General features: G+C 48.9%; 5 non-coding genes and 1 pseudogene across 5 annotated transcripts; all 6 read left to right on the top strand.

Annotated features, from left to right (window-relative positions):
* Positions 1-213, top strand: LOC124553801 (annotated as a pseudogene).
* A 3,276-nt stretch (positions 214-3,489) lies between these two features.
* On the top strand, positions 3,490-3,689 carry LOC124554121. The gene has a single exon (XR_006968252.1). It is a non-coding gene; the product is annotated as a U2 spliceosomal RNA (small nuclear RNA).
* A 3,274-nt stretch (positions 3,690-6,963) lies between these two features.
* Positions 6,964-7,163, top strand: LOC124554129. Its single transcript, XR_006968255.1, has one exon. It is a non-coding gene; the product is annotated as a U2 spliceosomal RNA (small nuclear RNA).
* A 3,273-nt stretch (positions 7,164-10,436) lies between these two features.
* On the top strand, positions 10,437-10,636 carry LOC124554131. Its single transcript, XR_006968257.1, has one exon. It is a non-coding gene; the product is annotated as a U2 spliceosomal RNA (small nuclear RNA).
* A 3,274-nt stretch (positions 10,637-13,910) lies between these two features.
* On the top strand, positions 13,911-14,110 carry LOC124554139. The gene has a single exon (XR_006968259.1). It is a non-coding gene; the product is annotated as a U2 spliceosomal RNA (small nuclear RNA).
* A 3,273-nt stretch (positions 14,111-17,383) lies between these two features.
* On the top strand, positions 17,384-17,583 carry LOC124554145. The gene has a single exon (XR_006968262.1). It is a non-coding gene; the product is annotated as a U2 spliceosomal RNA (small nuclear RNA).
* Positions 17,584-17,849: the final 266 nt, after the last annotated feature.

The raw sequence follows: 17,849 nt of genomic DNA on the forward strand, positions 1-17,849 counted from the left end.
ATTTTTGGAGAGGAAAAGGTAGGGCTATAGGGGAGGTAGGAGGGAAAAAAAGTGTAGTATCTGTTCTTATCAGCTTAATATCTGATACGTCCTGCATTGCACGACCAGAATATTAAACTCATTTTTGGCTTATGACGGAGTGCTAGGGGCTTGCTCCACCTCTGTCGCGGGTTGGCTCGGCATTGCAGTACCGTCGGGATCGGCCCACCTAATATTAATTAAAACACAGCCTGAAATGGGTTAACATTCTGCAGTGATCAGATATTCCGCTGGTAGCAAAACTTGTCGTAGTTGTTGATGTGCCCAGTAGTTAGTTGCTTACACACCACGATTTCTTTTAATTAATTTAAGATTATCTTAAGAATTTTTTTTTTTTTTTTTTTTTTTTTTTGCGGTTAGCCGGACCGCACTTGCAGCCGCATTACGCTAGGCTGGTAATTTATGGTGGCACAGGACAGTGCCTTCGGATGCCTCGTTAGCGTCTCTTATGGTCCTATCGCAGATAATTTTAATAATATTTTTTGGAGTTATAACCTTAGCTCCTCGCGAACGTCGTCGTCGTCGTCGCCGCCGCACGCACGCAGAATACGTGGTACACACGCACACACACATATACAGTAGGCGGTGGACGATGTAAGCACTCGGCTAGGTGTAGCTCGTGCCAGTATAGCTCGCTCCGGCCTGGCGCTGCTGTGGGGCGGCCTCACGGCTTCTCCACTGGCCTGGCAGCTAGCGGCGTTCAAATGGGAGTCGCAGTTTACTCCTCGACATGGAGGGTGGTACTGGGCTGTTGACGAGTGCTCTCGTATTTTGTCGTTCCCTCCGGCACTTGCTTTTGCGATGTTTTCGACGGTCGCCTGTTGCCATATCGGCCCGCACCACCGTGTGTGACCCCCACATGTGGAGCGTACATGCTGCAAGCATTTAGGCCCTGACACTGCGGTTTTTCATCTCTGGCGGTACTCCGCAAGGATACCGCCCTTCGATTGTGCCATTCCAGCACTAATTGAAGTGCTAGGTTTTCCGGCCTGTTAGGAGACCACTTCTGCAAAATGTGCGAGGAGATTTTTGCTGGTTGCGAGCTACCCGCCGATTTTCTAGCTGTATGTATTGCCCTTAATCCAAAGGTCACAGGCGACTGTCGGGCTAGAGACATACGTCCCATCACCGTTCTTAACACTGTTTATAAGTTGGTGGCACGAAGTGTGGCTTCACGTCTTAAACAGGTAACGAATAAGGTACTTTGTCCCACTCAATCATGTGGCGTTTCGAATCGAACCACCTTCACCACTGCTTCTATATACCGTGATGCTGTCTTACTCACCCACCGCCGACGCTCGTACCCCGGCTGCAATTGATCCCTAGATTTCGCCGGTGCCTTCGATAGGGTGTCCCATCCTTACGTGCTGGCCGTTATGTCGCGGATGGGTTTCGGGGAGCACTTCATAAGAGTCATCCGGCACTTCTTGGATGGAGCAAATTCCACAATCATTGTGAACGGCTGCAGATCACGACCAGTTCCCATCAGATGATCAGTTCGACAAGGGTGTCCCTTGTCAGTGTATTTTATCGCTTTGGACCCCGTGCTGCGTGACATCGGACGGATGGTCGATGGTGTTCCTTTCCCAGGCGTCACCTTCCGCAGTGCGGCATACGCGGATGGTGTAGGTGTGTTTGTAGCAAACGCCAGGGACATCGATTCAGTTCGCCGAGTCCTCCACGTTTATGAACGAGCATCCGGTGCCATTTTAAAATCCAACAAAATGGTGCTAATCCCACTAGGACCACGATCATTGACCATCGAGCGCCCATGGTTCCGGATTGTAGGGGATCAACGTACCTTGGGTCTTGAGGTGACTGCCTGTCCGCAGCGCATGTTAACACTCACGTGCAGGCGGATTCTCACGCGCATCAGAGGACTTTGCGTGAGTCACACTGATCGACGACTCGACCTCCATCAACGAATCCAACTGATTAATACTTACATCCTATAACGGGCATGGTATGTAGCACAACTCCTTACGCTACCGAAACAAACCAGCAGAGCCATCTCACAAACAGTATATTGCCTGTTGTGGCGGCATGCACTATTCAAAGTTGATGCACAGACTTGTACACTGCCAAAGGTCGATGGTGGCCTTGGACTCATTGACTTTCCCCGCAAATGTGCGGCAATCCTGATTCACCGTATCGCCACTTTGCGTGAGATTGACCCAGGTGGGACAACAGCGGTGCTTTTCGACCGTTATCGCCCACAATCGGCGCGTGAACCAGTATGTTTGACACATATTACATTCCGGATGACGGCAGTCAAGGTCTATTACCTCAATCAAAGTTACGTCCTAACAGTGGCCACCGACAAGGCACGCACATCGAAGCGCCTTTACTAGGCGCTTCGAGAGCCAGCCCACACCACATAAATTGGAGGACAGACGACCGTCGGTCATCTGGCACCAAGCTTGGGCTAATATCAACCACCCAGCCCTCCCCACAGAAGTTTCAGCGCTATGGTATCGCGTTGTAAACAATTTAATACCCACTAATCATCGCTTGGCGGCCATCCGCCTATGGCCCTCGGCTGCTTGCGGCCGATGTGGTGACGTAGACACCAGAGAGCATCGTCTCTTATGCCCTCACGTCACAGAAGTGTGGGACCTTGCACGTGTGCTATTAGCGCTGATCGGTGGGACTACACTGGACTATGTGCCAATCGACTGGTTCCTTACCCCTGATATTCAGACCAACCCCCGAAAACGACATAACGCAGTGGTGTGGCTCTTGGGCCACACCATTTTCACGATCTATGACTTTTGCCTCACCGATGCTGTCTCTTTCATGGACTACCTTTGGAGCCAGCATCGCCAGGCGGAATGTGACCAGAAATATACCATTACTTTTGCAAGATTTCTTAAAGTTGCAATGGTTCATGGTTATCAAAAGGTGTTCCAGGCTGAGTAAGGCACCTCGTATAAGAATTGCCTGAGTGTACCCCTGGATCTTTGTCACTCGGACTTTCAAACTACTCTTGACTTAACCATACCCCAGGTTTGATATTGGCCTTCTGGGCCTCACTAGAGTAGACTGTTCTATGATACTGATAATATGGAAATTGGTAACATGGAAATTGTGTGAACGTTGTATGAAAAATTATTGGAAAATTGGAAAGCACATAATCTATCTTAGAGGATTATTACTTCGTTAATTCTATGGGCTATGGGATTATCTCGCCAGTTTCGTTTGAGTGTGCTACCGTCGCTGTTTTTTTTTTTTTTGCCTTCATTTCTGTCTTTATTTATTTCTTTCTATTTAGTTTTTAACATCATCACTTGCCTCACACCTGCAGAGGGAAGTGTGTTTCTGAGGAGTGTGTCGTCGCCCCCTGAGGCATAGCAGAGTATGCCTCCGCTTTTATTTTCGGTTTATGGCAATAAGTCTTGCTGCTAACAACACCCTGCTTTACGTGCTGCGTCGACACCAGAGAATGGCGGCATTTTTGGAGAGGAAAAGGTAGGCCTATAGGGGAGGTAGGAGGGAAAAAAAGTGTAGTATCTGTTCTTATCAGCTTAATATCTGATACGTCCTGCATTGCACGACCAGAATATTAAACTCATTTTTGGCTTATGACGGAGCTCCACCTCTGTCGCGGGTTGGCTCGGCATTGCAGTACCGTCGGGATCGGCCCACCTAATATTAATTAAAACACAGCCTGAAATGGGTTAACATTCTGCAGTGATCAGATATTCCGCTGGTAGCAAAACTTGTCGTAGTTGTTGATGTGCCCAGTAGTTAGTTGCTTACACACCACGATTTCTTTTAATTAATTTAAGATTATCTTAAGAATTTTTTTTTTTTTTTTTTTTTTTTTTTTGCGGTTAGCCGGACCGCACTTGCAGCCGCATTACGCTAGGCTGGTAATTTATGGTGGCACAGGACAGTGCCTTCGGATGCCTCGTTAGCGTCTCTTATGGTCCTATCGCAGATAATTTTAATAATATTTTTTGGAGTTATAACCTTAGCTCCTCGCGAACGTCGTCGTCGTCGCCGCCGCACGCACGCAGAATACGTGGTACACACGCACACACACATATACAGTAGGCGGTGGACGATGTAAGCACTCGGCTAGGTGTAGCTCGTGCCAGTATAGCTCGCTCCGGCCTGGCGCTGCTGTGGGGCGGCCTCACGGCTTCTCCACTGGCCTGGCAGCTAGCGGCGTTCAAATGGGAGTCGCAGTTTACTCCTCGACATGGAGGGTGGTACTGGGCTGTTGACGAGTGCTCTCGTATTTTGTCGTTCCCTCCGGCACTTGCTTTTGCGATGTTTTCGACGGTCGCCTGTTGCCATATCGGCCCGCACCACCGTGTGTGACCCCCACATGTGGAGCGTACATGCTGCAAGCATTTAGGCCCTGACACTGCGGTTTTTCATCTCTGGCGGTACTCCGCAAGGATACCGCCCTTCGATTGTGCCATTCCAGCACTAATTGAAGTGCTAGGTTTTCCGGCCTGTTAGGAGACCACTTCTGCAAAATGTGCGAGGAGATTTTTGCTGGTTGCGAGCTACCCGCCGATTTTCTAGCTGTATGTATTGCCCTTAATCCAAAGGTCACAGGCGACTGTCGGGCTAGAGACATACGTCCCATCACCGTTCTTAACACTGTTTATAAGTTGGTGGCACGAAGTGTGGCTTCACGTCTTAAACAGGTAACGAATAAGGTACTTTGTCCCACTCAATCATGTGGCGTTTCGAATCGAACCACCTTCACCACTGCTTCTATATACCGTGATGCTGTCTTACTCACCCACCGCCGACGCTCGTACCCCGGCTGCAATTGATCCCTAGATTTCGCCGGTGCCTTCGATAGGGTGTCCCATCCTTACGTGCTGGCCGTTATGTCGCGGATGGGTTTCGGGGAGCACTTCATAAGAGTCATCCGGCACTTCTTGGATGGAGCAAATTCCACAATCATTGTGAACGGCTGCAGATCACGACCAGTTCCCATCAGATGATCAGTTCGACAAGGGTGTCCCTTGTCAGTGTATTTTATCGCTTTGGACCCCGTGCTGCGTGACATCGGACGGATGGTCGATGGTGTTCCTTTCCCAGGCGTCACCTTCCGCAGTGCGGCATACGCGGATGGTGTAGGTGTGTTTGTAGCAAACGCCAGGGACATCGATTCAGTTCGCCGAGTCCTCCACGTTTATGAACGAGCATCCGGTGCCATTTTAAAATCCAACAAAATGGTGCTAATCCCACTAGGACCACGATCATTGACCATCGAGCGCCCATGGTTCCGGATTGTAGGGGATCAACGTACCTTGGGTCTTGAGGTGACTGCCTGTCCGCAGCGCATGTTAACACTCACGTGCAGGCGGATTCTCACGCGCATCAGAGGACTTTGCGTGAGTCACACTGATCGACGACTCGACCTCCATCAACGAATCCAACTGATTAATACTTACATCCTATAACGGGCATGGTATGTAGCACAACTCCTTACGCTACCGAAACAAACCAGCAGAGCCATCTCACAAACAGTATATTGCCTGTTGTGGCGGCATGCACTATTCAAAGTTGATGCACAGACTTGTACACTGCCAAAGGTCGATGGTGGCCTTGGACTCATTGACTTTCCCCGCAAATGTGCGGCAATCCTGATTCACCGTATCGCCACTTTGCGTGAGATTGACCCAGGTGGGACAACAGCGGTGCTTTTCGACCGTTATCGCCCACAATCGGCGCGTGAACCAGTATGTTTGACACATATTACATTCCGGATGACGGCAGTCAAGGTCTATTACCTCAATCAAAGTTACGTCCTAACAGTGGCCACCGACAAGGCACGCACATCGAAGCGCCTTTACTAGGCGCTTCGAGAGCCAGCCCACACCACATAAATTGGAGGACAGACGACCGTCGGTCATCTGGCACCAAGCTTGGGCTAATATCAACCACCCAGCCCTCCCCACAGAAGTTTCAGCGCTATGGTATCGCGTTGTAAACAATTTAATACCCACTAATCATCGCTTGGCGGCCATCCGCCTATGGCCCTCGGCTGCTTGCGGCCGATGTGGTGACGTAGACACCAGAGAGCATCGTCTCTTATGCCCTCACGTCACAGAAGTGTGGGACCTTGCACGTGTGCTATTAGCGCTGATCGGTGGGACTACACTGGACTATGTGCCAATCGACTGGTTCCTTACCCCTGATATTCAGACCAACCCCCGAAAACGACATAACGCAGTGGTGTGGCTCTTGGGCCACACCATTTTCACGATCTATGACTTTTGCCTCACCGATGCTGTCTCTTTCATGGACTACCTTTGGAGCCAGCATCGCCAGGCGGAATGTGACCAGAAATATACCATTACTTTTGCAAGATTTCTTAAAGTTGCAATGGTTCATGGTTATCAAAAGGTGTTCCAGGCTGAGTAAGGCACCTCGTATAAGAATTGCCTGAGTGTACCCCTGGATCTTTGTCACTCGGACTTTCAAACTACTCTTGACTTAACCATACCCCAGGTTTGATATTGGCCTTCTGGGCCTCACTAGAGTAGACTGTTCTATGATACTGATAATATGGAAATTGGTAACATGGAAATTGTGTGAACGTTGTATGAAAAATTATTGGAAAATTGGAAAGCACATAATCTATCTTAGAGGATTATTACTTCGTTAATTCTATGGGCTATGGGATTATCTCGCCAGTTTCGTTTGAGTGTGCTACCGTCGCTGTTTTTTTTTTTTTTGCCTTCATTTCTGTCTTTATTTATTTCTTTCTATTTAGTTTTTAACATCATCACTTGCCTCACACCTGCAGAGGGAAGTGTGTTTCTGAGGAGTGTGTCGTCGCCCCCTGAGGCATAGCAGAGTATGCCTCCGCTTTTATTTTCGGTTTATGGCAATAAGTCTTGCTGCTAACAACACCCTGCTTTACGTGCTGCGTCGACACCAGAGAATGGCGGCATTTTTGGAGAGGAAAAGGTAGGCCTATAGGGGAGGTAGGAGGGAAAAAAAGTGTAGTATCTGTTCTTATCAGCTTAATATCTGATACGTCCTGCATTGCACGACCAGAATATTAAACTCATTTTTGGCTTATGACGGAGCTCCACCTCTGTCGCGGGTTGGCTCGGCATTGCAGTACCGTCGGGATCGGCCCACCTAATATTAATTAAAACACAGCCTGAAATGGGTTAACATTCTGCAGTGATCAGATATTCCGCTGGTAGCAAAACTTGTCGTAGTTGTTGATGTGCCCAGTAGTTAGTTGCTTACACACCACGATTTCTTTTAATTAATTTAAGATTATCTTAAGAATTTTTTTTTTTTTTTTTTTTTTTTTGCGGTTAGCCGGACCGCACTTGCAGCCGCATTACGCTAGGCTGGTAATTTATGGTGGCACAGGACAGTGCCTTCGGATGCCTCGTTAGCGTCTCTTATGGTCCTATCGCAGATAATTTTAATAATATTTTTTGGAGTTATAACCTTAGCTCCTCGCGAACGTCGTCGTCGTCGCCGCCGCACGCACGCAGAATACGTGGTACACACGCACACACACATATACAGTAGGCGGTGGACGATGTAAGCACTCGGCTAGGTGTAGCTCGTGCCAGTATAGCTCGCTCCGGCCTGGCGCTGCTGTGGGGCGGCCTCACGGCTTCTCCACTGGCCTGGCAGCTAGCGGCGTTCAAATGGGAGTCGCAGTTTACTCCTCGACATGGAGGGTGGTACTGGGCTGTTGACGAGTGCTCTCGTATTTTGTCGTTCCCTCCGGCACTTGCTTTTGCGATGTTTTCGACGGTCGCCTGTTGCCATATCGGCCCGCACCACCGTGTGTGACCCCCACATGTGGAGCGTACATGCTGCAAGCATTTAGGCCCTGACACTGCGGTTTTTCATCTCTGGCGGTACTCCGCAAGGATACCGCCCTTCGATTGTGCCATTCCAGCACTAATTGAAGTGCTAGGTTTTCCGGCCTGTTAGGAGACCACTTCTGCAAAATGTGCGAGGAGATTTTTGCTGGTTGCGAGCTACCCGCCGATTTTCTAGCTGTATGTATTGCCCTTAATCCAAAGGTCACAGGCGACTGTCGGGCTAGAGACATACGTCCCATCACCGTTCTTAACACTGTTTATAAGTTGGTGGCACGAAGTGTGGCTTCACGTCTTAAACAGGTAACGAATAAGGTACTTTGTCCCACTCAATCATGTGGCGTTTCGAATCGAACCACCTTCACCACTGCTTCTATATACCGTGATGCTGTCTTACTCACCCACCGCCGACGCTCGTACCCCGGCTGCAATTGATCCCTAGATTTCGCCGGTGCCTTCGATAGGGTGTCCCATCCTTACGTGCTGGCCGTTATGTCGCGGATGGGTTTCGGGGAGCACTTCATAAGAGTCATCCGGCACTTCTTGGATGGAGCAAATTCCACAATCATTGTGAACGGCTGCAGATCACGACCAGTTCCCATCAGATGATCAGTTCGACAAGGGTGTCCCTTGTCAGTGTATTTTATCGCTTTGGACCCCGTGCTGCGTGACATCGGACGGATGGTCGATGGTGTTCCTTTCCCAGGCGTCACCTTCCGCAGTGCGGCATACGCGGATGGTGTAGGTGTGTTTGTAGCAAACGCCAGGGACATCGATTCAGTTCGCCGAGTCCTCCACGTTTATGAACGAGCATCCGGTGCCATTTTAAAATCCAACAAAATGGTGCTAATCCCACTAGGACCACGATCATTGACCATCGAGCGCCCATGGTTCCGGATTGTAGGGGATCAACGTACCTTGGGTCTTGAGGTGACTGCCTGTCCGCAGCGCATGTTAACACTCACGTGCAGGCGGATTCTCACGCGCATCAGAGGACTTTGCGTGAGTCACACTGATCGACGACTCGACCTCCATCAACGAATCCAACTGATTAATACTTACATCCTATAACGGGCATGGTATGTAGAACAACTCCTTACGCTACCGAAACAAACCAGCAGAGCCATCTCACAAACAGTATATTGCCTGTTGTGGCGGCATGCACTATTCAAAGTTGATGCACAGACTTGTACACTGCCAAAGGTCGATGGTGGCCTTGGACTCATTGACTTTCCCCGCAAATGTGCGGCAATCCTGATTCACCGTATCGCCACTTTGCGTGAGATTGACCCAGGTGGGACAACAGCGGTGCTTTTCGACCGTTATCGCCCACAATCGGCGCGTGAACCAGTATGTTTGACACATATTACATTCCGGATGACGGCAGTCAAGGTCTATTACCTCAATCAAAGTTACGTCCTAACAGTGGCCACCGACAAGGCACGCACATCGAAGCGCCTTTACTAGGCGCTTCGAGAGCCAGCCCACACCACATAAATTGGAGGACAGACGACCGTCGGTCATCTGGCACCAAGCTTGGGCTAATATCAACCACCCAGCCCTCCCCACAGAAGTTTCAGCGCTATGGTATCGCGTTGTAAACAATTTAATACCCACTAATCATCGCTTGGCGGCCATCCGCCTATGGCCCTCGGCTGCTTGCGGCCGATGTGGTGACGTAGACACCAGAGAGCATCGTCTCTTATGCCCTCACGTCACAGAAGTGTGGGACCTTGCACGTGTGCTATTAGCGCTGATCGGTGGGACTACACTGGACTATGTGCCAATCGACTGGTTCCTTACCCCTGATATTCAGACCAACCCCCGAAAACGACATAACGCAGTGGTGTGGCTCTTGGGCCACACCATTTTCACGATCTATGACTTTTGCCTCACCGATGCTGTCTCTTTCATGGACTACCTTTGGAGCCAGCATCGCCAGGCGGAATGTGACCAGAAATATACCATTACTTTTGCAAGATTTCTTAAAGTTGCAATGGTTCATGGTTATCAAAAGGTGTTCCAGGCTGAGTAAGGCACCTCGTATAAGAATTGCCTGAGTGTACCCCTGGATCTTTGTCACTCGGACTTTCAAACTACTCTTGACTTAACCATACCCCAGGTTTGATATTGGCCTTCTGGGCCTCACTAGAGTAGACTGTTCTATGATACTGATAATATGGAAATTGGTAACATGGAAATTGTGTGAACGTTGTATGAAAAATTATTGGAAAATTGGAAAGCACATAATCTATCTTAGAGGATTATTACTTCGTTAATTCTATGGGCTATGGGATTATCTCGCCAGTTTCGTTTGAGTGTGCTACCGTCGCTGTTTTTTTTTTTTTTTTGCCTTCATTTCTGTCTTTATTTATTTCTTTCTATTTAGTTTTTAACATCATCACTTGCCTCACACCTGCAGAGGGAAGTGTGTTTCTGAGGAGTGTGTCGTCGCCCCCTGAGGCATAGCAGAGTATGCCTCCGCTTTTATTTTCGGTTTATGGCAATAAGTCTTGCTGCTAACAACACCCTGCTTTACGTGCTGCGTCGACACCAGAGAATGGCGGCATTTTTGGAGAGGAAAAGGTAGGCCTATAGGGGAGGTAGGAGGGAAAAAAAGTGTAGTATCTGTTCTTATCAGCTTAATATCTGATACGTCCTGCATTGCACGACCAGAATATTAAACTCATTTTTGGCTTATGACGGAGCTCCACCTCTGTCGCGGGTTGGCTCGGCATTGCAGTACCGTCGGGATCGGCCCACCTAATATTAATTAAAACACAGCCTGAAATGGGTTAACATTCTGCAGTGATCAGATATTCCGCTGGTAGCAAAACTTGTCGTAGTTGTTGATGTGCCCAGTAGTTAGTTGCTTACACACCACGATTTCTTTTAATTAATTTAAGATTATCTTAAGAATTTTTTTTTTTTTTTTTTTTTTTTTTTTTGCGGTTAGCCGGACCGCACTTGCAGCCGCATTACGCTAGGCTGGTAATTTATGGTGGCACAGGACAGTGCCTTCGGATGCCTCGTTAGCGTCTCTTATGGTCCTATCGCAGATAATTTTAATAATATTTTTTGGAGTTATAACCTTAGCTCCTCGCGAACGTCGTCGTCGTCGCCGCCGCACGCACGCAGAATACGTGGTACACACGCACACACACATATACAGTAGGCGGTGGACGATGTAAGCACTCGGCTAGGTGTAGCTCGTGCCAGTATAGCTCGCTCCGGCCTGGCGCTGCTGTGGGGCGGCCTCACGGCTTCTCCACTGGCCTGGCAGCTAGCGGCGTTCAAATGGGAGTCGCAGTTTACTCCTCGACATGGAGGGTGGTACTGGGCTGTTGACGAGTGCTCTCGTATTTTGTCGTTCCCTCCGGCACTTGCTTTTGCGATGTTTTCGACGGTCGCCTGTTGCCATATCGGCCCGCACCACCGTGTGTGACCCCCACATGTGGAGCGTACATGCTGCAAGCATTTAGGCCCTGACACTGCGGTTTTTCATCTCTGGCGGTACTCCGCAAGGATACCGCCCTTCGATTGTGCCATTCCAGCACTAATTGAAGTGCTAGGTTTTCCGGCCTGTTAGGAGACCACTTCTGCAAAATGTGCGAGGAGATTTTTGCTGGTTGCGAGCTACCCGCCGATTTTCTAGCTGTATGTATTGCCCTTAATCCAAAGGTCACAGGCGACTGTCGGGCTAGAGACATACGTCCCATCACCGTTCTTAACACTGTTTATAAGTTGGTGGCACGAAGTGTGGCTTCACGTCTTAAACAGGTAACGAATAAGGTACTTTGTCCCACTCAATCATGTGGCGTTTCGAATCGAACCACCTTCACCACTGCTTCTATATACCGTGATGCTGTCTTACTCACCCACCGCCGACGCTCGTACCCCGGCTGCAATTGATCCCTAGATTTCGCCGGTGCCTTCGATAGGGTGTCCCATCCTTACGTGCTGGCCGTTATGTCGCGGATGGGTTTCGGGGAGCACTTCATAAGAGTCATCCGGCACTTCTTGGATGGAGCAAATTCCACAATCATTGTGAACGGCTGCAGATCACGACCAGTTCCCATCAGATGATCAGTTCGACAAGGGTGTCCCTTGTCAGTGTATTTTATCGCTTTGGACCCCGTGCTGCGTGACATCGGACGGATGGTCGATGGTGTTCCTTTCCCAGGCGTCACCTTCCGCAGTGCGGCATACGCGGATGGTGTAGGTGTGTTTGTAGCAAACGCCAGGGACATCGATTCAGTTCGCCGAGTCCTCCACGTTTATGAACGAGCATCCGGTGCCATTTTAAAATCCAACAAAATGGTGCTAATCCCACTAGGACCACGATCATTGACCATCGAGCGCCCATGGTTCCGGATTGTAGGGGATCAACGTACCTTGGGTCTTGAGGTGACTGCCTGTCCGCAGCGCATGTTAACACTCACGTGCAGGCGGATTCTCACGCGCATCAGAGGACTTTGCGTGAGTCACACTGATCGACGACTCGACCTCCATCAACGAATCCAACTGATTAATACTTACATCCTATAACGGGCATGGTATGTAGCACAACTCCTTACGCTACCGAAACAAACCAGCAGAGCCATCTCACAAACAGTATATTGCCTGTTGTGGCGGCATGCACTATTCAAAGTTGATGCACAGACTTGTACACTGCCAAAGGTCGATGGTGGCCTTGGACTCATTGACTTTCCCCGCAAATGTGCGGCAATCCTGATTCACCGTATCGCCACTTTGCGTGAGATTGACCCAGGTGGGACAACAGCGGTGCTTTTCGACCGTTATCGCCCACAATCGGCGCGTGAACCAGTATGTTTGACACATATTACATTCCGGATGACGGCAGTCAAGGTCTATTACCTCAATCAAAGTTACGTCCTAACAGTGGCCACCGACAAGGCACGCACATCGAAGCGCCTTTACTAGGCGCTTCGAGAGCCAGCCCACACCACATAAATTGGAGGACAGACGACCGTCGGTCATCTGGCACCAAGCTTGGGCTAATATCAACCACCCAGCCCTCCCCACAGAAGTTTCAGCGCTATGGTATCGCGTTGTAAACAATTTAATACCCACTAATCATCGCTTGGCGGCCATCCGCCTATGGCCCTCGGCTGCTTGCGGCCGATGTGGTGACGTAGACACCAGAGAGCATCGTCTCTTATGCCCTCACGTCACAGAAGTGTGGGACCTTGCACGTGTGCTATTAGCGCTGATCGGTGGGACTACACTGGACTATGTGCCAATCGACTGGTTCCTTACCCCTGATATTCAGACCAACCCCCGAAAACGACATAACGCAGTGGTGTGGCTCTTGGGCCACACCATTTTCACGATCTATGACTTTTGCCTCACCGATGCTGTCTCTTTCATGGACTACCTTTGGAGCCAGCATCGCCAGGCGGAATGTGACCAGAAATATACCATTACTTTTGCAAGATTTCTTAAAGTTGCAATGGTTCATGGTTATCAAAAGGTGTTCCAGGCTGAGTAAGGCACCTCGTATAAGAATTGCCTGAGTGTACCCCTGGATCTTTGTCACTCGGACTTTCAAACTACTCTTGACTTAACCATACCCCAGGTTTGATATTGGCCTTCTGGGCCTCACTAGAGTAGACTGTTCTATGATACTGATAATATGGAAATTGGTAACATGGAAATTGTGTGAACGTTGTATGAAAAATTATTGGAAAATTGGAAAGCACATAATCTATCTTAGAGGATTATTACTTCGTTAATTCTATGGGCTATGGGATTATCTCGCCAGTTTCGTTTGAGTGTGCTACCGTCGCTGTTTTTTTTTTTTTGCCTTCATTTCTGTCTTTATTTATTTCTTTCTATTTAGTTTTTAACATCATCACTTGCCTCACACCTGCAGAGGGAAGTGTGTTTCTGAGGAGTGTGTCGTCGCCCCCTGAGGCATAGCAGAGTATGCCTCCGCTTTTATTTTCGGTTTATGGCAATAAGTCTTGCTGCTAACAACACCCTGCTTTACGTGCTGCGTCGACACCAGAGAATGGCGGCATTTTTGGAGAGGAAAAGGTAGGCCTATAGGGGAGGTAGGAGGGAAAAAAAGTGTAGTATCTGTTCTTATCAGCTTAATATCTGATACGTCCTGCATTGCACGACCAGAATATTAAACTCATTTTTGGCTTATGACGGAGCTCCACCTCTGTCGCGGGTTGGCTCGGCATTGCAGTACCGTCGGGATCGGCCCACCTAATATTAATTAAAACACAGCCTGAAATGGGTTAACATTCTGCAGTGATCAGATATTCCGCTGGTAGCAAAACTTGTCGTAGTTGTTGATGTGCCCAGTAGTTAGTTGCTTACACACCACGATTTCTTTTAATTAATTTAAGATTATCTTAAGAATTTTTTTTTTTTTTTTTTTTTCTTTTTTGGGGTTAGCCGGACCGCACTTGCAGCCGCATTACGCTAGGCTGGTAATTTATGGTGGCACAGGACAGTGCCTTCGGATGCCTCGTTAGCGTCTCTTATGGTCCTATCGCAGATAATTTTAATAATATTTTTTGGAGTTATAACCTTAGCTCCTCGCGAACGTCGTCGTCGTCGCCGCCGCACGCACGCAGAATACGTGGTACACACGCACACACACATATACAGTAGGCGGTGGACGATGTAAGCACTCGGCTAGGTGTAGCTCGTGCCAGTATAGCTCGCTCCGGCCTGGCGCTGCTGTGGGGCGGCCTCACGGCTTCTCCACTGGCCTGGCAGCTAGCGGCGTTCAAATGGGAGTCGCAGTTTACTCCTCGACATGGAGGGTGGTACTGGGCTGTTGACGAGTGCTCTCGTATTTTGTCGTTCCCTCCGGCACTTGCTTTTGCGATGTTTTCGACGGTCGCCTGTTGCCATATCGGCCCGCACCACCGTGTGTGACCCCCACATGTGGAGCGTACATGCTGCAAGCATTTAGGCCCTGACACTGCGGTTTTTCATCTCTGGCGGTACTCCGCAAGGATACCGCCCTTCGATTGTGCCATTCCAGCACTAATTGAAGTGCTAGGTTTTCCGGCCTGTTAGGAGACCACTTCTGCAAAATGTGCGAGGAGATTTTTGCTGGTTGCGAGCTACCCGCCGATTTTCTAGCTGTATGTATTGCCCTTAATCTAAAGGTCACAGGCGACTGTCGGGCTAGAGACATACGTCCCATCACCGTTCTTAACACTGTTTATAAGTTGGTGGCACGAAGTGTGGCTTCACGTCTTAAACAGGTAACGAATAAGGTACTTTGTCCCACTCAATCATGTGGCGTTTCGAATCGAACCACCTTCACCACTGCTTCTATATACCGTGATGCTGTCTTACTCACCCACCGCCGACGCTCGTACCCCGGCTGCAATTGATCCCTAGATTTCGCCGGTGCCTTCGATAGGGTGTCCCATCCTTACGTGCTGGCCGTTATGTCGCGGATGGGTTTCGGGGAGCACTTCATAAGAGTCATCCGGCACTTCTTGGATGGAGCAAATTCCACAATCATTGTGAACGGCTGCAGATCACGACCAGTTCCCATCAGATGATCAGTTCGACAAGGGTGTCCCTTGTCAGTGTATTTTATCGCTTTGGACCCCGTGCTGCGTGACATCGGACGGATGGTCGATGGTGTTCCTTTCCCAGGCGTCACCTTCCGCAGTGCGGCATACGCGGATGGTGTAGGTGTGTTTGTAGCAAACGCCAGGGACATCGATTCAGTTCGCCGAGTCCTCCACGTTTATGAACGAGCATCCGGTGCCATTTTAAAATCCAACAAAATGGTGCTAATCCCACTAGGACCACGATCATTGACCATCGAGCGCCCATGGTTCCGGATTGTAGGGGATCAACGTACCTTGGGTCTTGAGGTGACTGCCTGTCCGCAGCGCATGTTAACACTCACGTGCAGGCGGATTCTCACGCGCATCAGAGGACTTTGCGTGAGTCACACTGATCGACGACTCGACCTCCATCAACGAATCCAACTGATTAAAACTTACATCCTATAACGGGCATGGTATGTAGCACAACTCCTTACGCTACCGAAACAAACCAGCAGAGCCATCTCACAAACAGTATATTGCCTGTTGTGGCGGCATGCACTATTCAAAGTTGATGCACAGACTTGTACACTGCCAAAGGTCGATGGTGGCCTTGGACTCATTGACTTTCCCCGCAAATGTGCGGCAATCCTGATTCACCGTATCGCCACTTTGCGTGAGATTGACCCAGGTGGGACAACAGCGGTGCTTTTCGACCGTTATCGCCCAAAATCGGCGCGTGAACCAGTATGTTTGACACATATTACATTCCGGATGACGGCAGTCAAGGTCTATTACCTCAATCAAAGTTACGTCCTAACAGTGGCCACCGACAAGGCACGCACATCGAAGCGCCTTTACTAGGCGCTTCGAGAGCCAGCCCACACCACATAAATTGGAGGACAGACGACCGTCGGTCATCTGGCACCAAGCTTGGGCTAATATCAACCACCCAGCCCTCCCCACAGAAGTTTCAGCGCTATGGTATCGCGTTGTAAACAATTTAATACCCACTAATCATCGCTTGGCGGCCATCCGCCTATGGCCCTCGGCTGCTTGCGGCCGATGTGGTGACGTAGACACCAGAGAGCATCGTCTCTTATGCCCTCACGTCACAGAAGTGTGGGACCTTGCACGTGTGCTATTAGCGCTGATCGGTGGGACTACACTGGACTATGTGCCAATCGACTGGTTCCTTACCCCTGATATTCAGACCAACCCCCGAAAACGACATAACGCAGTGGTGTGGCTCTTGGGCCACACCATTTTCACGATCTATGACTTTTGCCTCACCGATGCTGTCTCTTTCATGGACTACCTTTGGAGCCAGCATCGCCAGGCGGAATGTGACCAGAAATATACCATTACTTTTGCAAGATTTCTTAAAGTTGCAATGGTTCATGGTTATCAAAAGGTGTTCCAGGCTGAGTAAGGCACCTCGTATAAGAATTGCCTGAGTGTACCCCTGGATCTTTGTCACTCGGACTTTCAAACTACTCTTGACTTAACCATACCCCAGGTTTGATATTGGCCTTCTGGGCCTCACTAGAGTAGACTGTTCTATGATACTGATAATATGGAAATTGGTAACATGGAAATTGTGTGAACGTTGTATGAAAAATTATTGGAAAATTGGAAAGCACATAATCTATCTTAGAGGATTATTACTTCGTTAATTCTATGGGCTATGGGATTATCTCGCCAGTTTCGTTTGAGTGTGCTACCGTCGCTGTTTTTTTTTTTTTGCCTTCATTTCTGTCTTTATTTATTTCTTTCTATTTAGTTTTTAACATCATCACTTGCCTCACACCTGCAGAGGGAAGTGTGTTTCTGAGGAGTGTGTCGTCGCCCCCTGAGGCATAGCAGAGTATGCCTCCGCTTTTATTTTCGGTTTATGGCAATAAGTCTTGCTGCTAACAACACCCTGCTTTACGTGCTGCGTCGACACCAGAGAATGGCGGCATTTTTGGAGAGGAAAAGGTAGGCCTATAGGGGAGGTAGGAGGGAAAAAAAGTGTAGTATCTGTTCTTATCAGCTTAATATCTGATACGTCCTGCATTGCACGACCAGAATATTAAACTCATTTTTGGCTTATGACGGAGCTCCACCTCTGTCGCGGGTTGGCTCGGCATTGCAGTACCGTCGGGATCGGCCCACCTAATATTAATTAAAACACAGCCTGAAATGGGTTAACATTCTGCAGTGATCAGATATTCCGCTGGTAGCAAAACTTGTCGTAGTTGTTGATGTGCCCAGTAGTTAGTTGCTTACACACCACGATTTCTTTTAATTAATTTAAGATTATCTTAAGAATTTTTTTTTTTTTTTTTTTTTTTTTTTTTGCGGTTAGCCGGACCGCACTTGCAGCCGCATTACGCTAGGCTGGTAATTTATGGTGGCACAGGACAGTGCCTTCGGATGCCTCGTT

The sequence above is a fragment of the Schistocerca americana genome, chromosome 1, assembly GCF_021461395.2.
Source record: "Schistocerca americana isolate TAMUIC-IGC-003095 chromosome 1, iqSchAmer2.1, whole genome shotgun sequence".
NCBI classification, from domain to species: Eukaryota; Metazoa; Arthropoda; class Insecta; order Orthoptera; family Acrididae; genus Schistocerca; species Schistocerca americana.